Genomic DNA, 5944 nt, shown 5'->3' on the forward strand with positions numbered 1-5944 from the left:
GGCCCTGCTGGCAGCTTGATTCCGGACTTCTAACCTCCAGAACTACGTGAGAGTACATTTCTGCTACTTGAACACCAAGTTTGTGGTCATTAGTCACAACACTGTGAAACTAAGAAAGAAAGAATTAAAGTGAAGTCGCTCAGTCGTGTCCAACTCGTTGCAACCCCATGGAATGTAGCCCACCAGGGTCCTCCATCCATGGGATTTTCCAGGCAAGAGTACTGGAGTGGGTTTCCATTTCCTATTCCAGGGGATCTTCCTGACCCAGGGATCAAACCGGGGTCTCCTTGTTGCAGGCAGATGCCTTACTGTCTGAGCCACCAGGGAAGCTAAGGCAGAAACTAAGGCAGATATTGTACGTTAGCTATCAGGCCTTTGCCCAGCAAGTTTAGTCCTGGTGGACCTGACTCCTATACCCTTCTCCACTGGTCTATCGTAATGAATCCAACACACCCTCCAGTGGAAGCCATCTGTGATATTCCTAGAAAAAATGGTATAGATGATTGCACTTGCAAAACAGAAATAAAAGTGTAGAGAATAAACATATGGACACCAAGGGGAAAAGATGGGTAGTGGGATAATTGGGAGATTAGGATTGACATGTATACACTATTGGTACTATGGATAAAATAGATAATTAATAAGAACATACTGGATAGCACAGGGAAATTACTCAATGCTCTGTGGTGACCTAACTGGGAAGGAAATTAAAAAAGAGGGGATATATGTATACATGTAGGTATGTATACATATACATATGATTCATTTTGCTGTACAGCATTAACTAACACATAGTAAAGCCACTATAGCATTGTAAAGCAACTATACTCTATCAATAATTAATTTAAAAATTACTATAATCTATTTCTGGAGAAGGCAATGGCACCCCACTCCAGTACTCTTGCCTGGAAAATCCCTCGGGCAGAGGAGCCTGGTAGGCTACAGTGCATGGGGTCACTAAGAGTCAGACACGACTGAGCGACTTCACTTTCACTTTTTACTTTCATGCATTGGAGAAGGAAATGGCAACCCTCTCCAGTGTTCTTGCTTAGAGAGCCCCAGGGACGGGGGAGCCTGGTGGGCTGCCGTCTATGGGGTCGCACAGAGTTGGACACGACTGAAGTGACTTAGCAGCAGCAGCAGCAGCAGCAGAATCTATTTCACCTGACTCTCAGGGTAGCTTTCTGTCCATACCTCCTTACTATTTACAGCCAGAGAACTTCCCTAACAAGAAAAACTTCTCAGAAGGTCTAAGGTCTGCATTGTGGGTAAGTACTTAAGAATTGGTGATGTAACCTGAGATTCTTTGCTCTTAAAACTGCATATAAGGATAAGCTTCTGCCCTCTGATATATGCTGGTTTCAGCCAGTTAACAACAATCACGAGACATGTTATAGTTTTATTTTGGTACATGCTCTTCTGGTCACAGCAAAAACCAGGAAACAAAGTTTGTTCTTTCTAACCTTTGGCATCATTTAATATTACTGGGCACTCATCATGTGCATGTATTTATATAAGTAACATTTACTTAAATTTTAAGTCAATCAAATTTATTGAAACATTCAAAAGGAGAGTTCAATTTCATTCCACGGGTGCCAAATATTTATGATCTACCATTCATCTCCCTAATTAGCTTGTACAAACAAAGCAATTTGCTTAAAACAATAGATGACCAGATTGTCTTTCACATACTTTAAAGATAACTTATAGGAATACAACTAGGACTGTGTCTGGCAGAGAAGAGGTACTCAAGAAGTGTTAGAGCTGTTTTTTTCTGGATTAAAAAAGAAAATTAGCATTCAGAACAGCCCCTTTGAATTTAATCACTCATTTGCTTTCTGGTATTAGTTAATATGGATGTGGTTGAAACTATCATATCTTGAAGATGTTGAGTTTATTCACAATTGTCCTTGATTTTGAGCATCCAGAATGAATTGGTGATGTGGAAGTGGTGAGAATCTGTGGACATGATGGGGTTGCCCTGGGTGTGAGAATCACAATGAAAAGGAGTATCAAACCAAGCAAAATGAACCCCAGTTTGTAAAACACAAGATTTTACAAGAAATAAGGAAAGAAAGCAAGTGCCTTCCCAAAGGTAGCAATTCTGTAAAGGAAGAAATTAGATGGATATAACGGTTTAGATGTTAAGTTCTAAAGAAGATAATCAGAAGTGACCAGAATTCAGTGAGGTTGAGATCCACAGCCTGTGTATTGAGCACCTTTAATGAACAAAACAGTGGGTGAAAGAGCCCTGGGCCACAGTTTAGAAAACTGTTAGAATCTCTTTGAGAAAAATAGAGAGAGGAATCTGAAGATTCTTTGTGTCTACTCACGATACAACTGACTGAACTCAGCTTTAAAAAGAAACCCCAGGGAGCAAAACTTTGGTATATTTATAAGTGTGCAGAGTACTGGGCCTGCATTTTTGACTACACATAGAAAGTCCCCAGTAAATGAGTATTTTTTGTGCAGTTTATGTAACCTATGAATTAATAATATGTGAATAAATGGGCTGTAAAACCAAAGATAAATATCACACACAAAGAGCCTAAAACAAAGCATATGTCAGAATGGTGGCATGAAGTCTAACATCCAGATATGAATTTAGAAACAAAACAAAAAAGCTAAGCAAAGATCACAAGAAAAAGAAGGCTTAATGGCTTAAATGGTACCTGAAAATAGAGGCAGAGTCCGTGGGGACAGTCCTCATTTTGGGGGAAGGCTCAAGTGATCAGGGAACCTAAATGAAAGCCAATCAGAGGGGCTGACTTGGATGGGAAAGGCCATGGAGTTAAGTTCTAGAAACTTGTTTACAGGACCCCTTCTTCAGACAATTTGTTAAGTATTCTCTAGTTTGACATTTGCATCAGTTATCTCACTTACAAGACGGAAAAAAAAATTCTATGAAATGTGATGATATCAGAAAGCTGTGGGGGAAAAGAGAGGATTCAAGCACCAAATGATTGAAGCAAATTGAAAGTTACAGTGATGGGCCAGGTTGGCGTGTACAAACTTATACAAAGAATGTAAAGTTTTATATAGGGTTCAAAAAGGCAGGATAGTGATTCAGCTCCTAGAAATTTATGTTGCCATTTATTTTTCACTTGATCCTAAACTTATATAATGCAGGCGCGTGCACACACACACACACACAGTCATCTGAGTCTACATGTAAAAAAATATAATGCCAAAATTAAGTACTCTTTTCTTCTCTACTGGTTCATATTTTATAAGGTCTATTGTGTCCTATAGTGACTTCATTATGAAAGACCCTGAAGCAAGGAATTGGAAAGTTTTTGCCCAGAGGAGACATCAATTTAGGGTGTCAGTAGTGTCTTCAACCAGTTGAAGGCATAATATGGAGGAAGATTTGACTAATTGTATTATTCGAGAATATAGAAGACAATGGGCAAAAGTACAGGACATGGTTCAGTTATAATATAATGAATCATATTTTATCAGTGGCAATGTTCAGCAATAATCAGCCAACCTCAGGACGTGAGGATCTCTGCTGCTGCTGCTGCTGCTAAGTCACCTCAGTCGTGTCCAACTCTGTGTGACCCCATAGACGGCAGCCCACCAGGCTCCCCTGTCCCTAGGATTCTCGAGGCAAGAACACTGGAGTGGGTTGCCATTTCCTTCTCCAATGCAGGAAAGTGAAAAGTGAAAGGGAAGTCACTCAGTCATGTCCCACTCTTCGCAACCCCATAGACTGCAGCCCACCACGCTCCTCCATCCATGGGATTTTCCAGGCAAGAGTATTGGAGTGGGGTGAGGATCTCTAGCCGCTCCTAAGGGCTGGTTGACTATTGCCAATGAAGGAGCATGGATAATAGATTCTTTATGTTTTTTCCTCCTCTAAAGTAAATAGCACAGACAGTAGAAAAATCATGGAATCAGAAAAGCTTGTATCCCACATATATACCATCTCTGTAATGTCAGCTCTTTAAACCTCGATGAAAACTATTTTCAAATCTGCTTTACTGTTTTCAGGGAAATTAGATTAAATAACCTCTGTAAAGGACCCATCACAAAGTGGATGCAAAATAAATCATGGAAATATATATAATTCTATGATAGTAATGATACAGTCTCTACAGAGTAAAACTGGCAAATTTCTTAAATATCTTCCACCAGATAGAAGAAAAGAAACACAGGAGAAATCTAGTGATATCCTTTTCACTTTCTGATCTGACCTCTAAAGCAAAACTACAGGTCAGCCTCTGAGGACCTTCTGATCCCCTCAGCAAGTGAAACTCCATCTGTAGAAAACATTTACTTGAATTAAAATAATTTCATAGATGAGTCAGCTCTCTGATGGAAAGAAAATCAAAACCAATAAATTAATTAAAATTCTAAAATCTAGGTTCAGACAAGTACTATAAGTCTACAGATATAAATATGCACAATTGCAAGCAGGGGTTGTTTTTGCTTTACTGTTTCATTTTCCTTCAAGTATTATCTGAAGAAGGGGTCCTTTACAGAAAGAAAAATACTATCATTCTATCATTTAAAATACTCTTTAGAGGTTAACCCATGAAAGTTGATGCTTGATCAATAACTTTGGAAATTGCTTTACCTTTCAGCTTTCTCTTTACAAAAAAAAAAAAAAAAAAATGGAGAGACTTTAGGTAGCTTAGTTTACAGACTAATTTTTTTAATTCATTAAATATCCTTTAAGTGTTAGTGAATTATGAATTACAATTTAAAATTTGTATCTTTAAATGCAAGAGAAATTGTGCTGGGTCCTCATTATGAATTTACCCAACAAACCACAACTAAAATACTCATTAAAAAAGGCACTTATTCTACAGAGTAACTTCCTTGAACACAGTGCTAGGGGGAAAAAGAAAAGAAAAGGACGCTCTGGTGTAGACAGAGTGAAGAATATAGCTTTACTTAGAGAACTTGACAAAACAGCTCAAAATTATGCACAAAAATTATTTCGAAGACACTTCACATAAACTTCTTTTTTTCCTGTCAAGTTTGAGAGCAGATGAAAGACATTTGCTATACTAAAAGCAATAGCTTTCACCTGATCTGTGAACTCTGCCAACTTCAAGGATCTGGGAAAAACCAGTGCAATGAGCAGTGGTTCCTGGACAACAGGAGACGCGAAGCTTATGCAAAGATCTTAGAAACTTAATCCAAACAATGATCACCAGAGACAGGAGAACAGAAAGAAAATATGGAGGGAAGGTACAGGCGGGAGGGGGGCCTGGGAGGGAGGGGGGAAGAACAGGGACATTTGGTGATGAACCATATGTGCGTGGTTTGAAAGACATGACTGAATTGTTTTTGGTGCAGTATTATTCTGACATTTCGAATGAGGCAATTTTCCATTTCCATTAATGTACTGCCAAATAGAAGGGGAACTGTCGCGAATTAAAGACTAAAGAAAGCTGTTCCTCAAAGTTGTATTAAATCATTGCTGATGAACTCATTAAGATCAAATTAATGAGGTAAATTGTACTAGGATTAACCGGCAAGAAAACCCAAGCAAGATTATACAACTTCACTAACTCTAAGCAGCCCATTGTGAAGCCCTGTCAGCACATAATGGGTACGTGAGAGCTCTTTCTTACTCTCTGTAAATCTCTCAGTCTCCTCTGAAAGGACTCGGGATTACCTGAGATGAGAACAAATGTGAAGCTCCTAACAACCAGAAGACATTAGAGAAAATAACCCCCCATACTCACCTCCCCCAAATTTCAAATAGGAAAACAAGCTAAAAGTTGCCTACTTCGAAGTAAGATAAGAAGCAGAGGCAAATTGTCTGTGATCTAGACAGAGGATGAGATGGTTGGATGGCAACACCGATTCAATGGACATGAGTTTGAGCAAACTCCCGGAGATGGAGAAGGACAGAAGCCTGATGTGCTACAATCCATGGGGTTGCACAGAGCTGGACATGACTTAGCAACTGAACAACAACAGATTATGC

This window comes from Bison bison, unplaced genomic scaffold (genome assembly GCF_000754665.1).
Source record: "Bison bison bison isolate TAMUID 2011002044 unplaced genomic scaffold, Bison_UMD1.0 scf7180017864146, whole genome shotgun sequence".
Classification (NCBI taxonomy): Eukaryota; Metazoa; Chordata; class Mammalia; order Artiodactyla; family Bovidae; genus Bison; species Bison bison.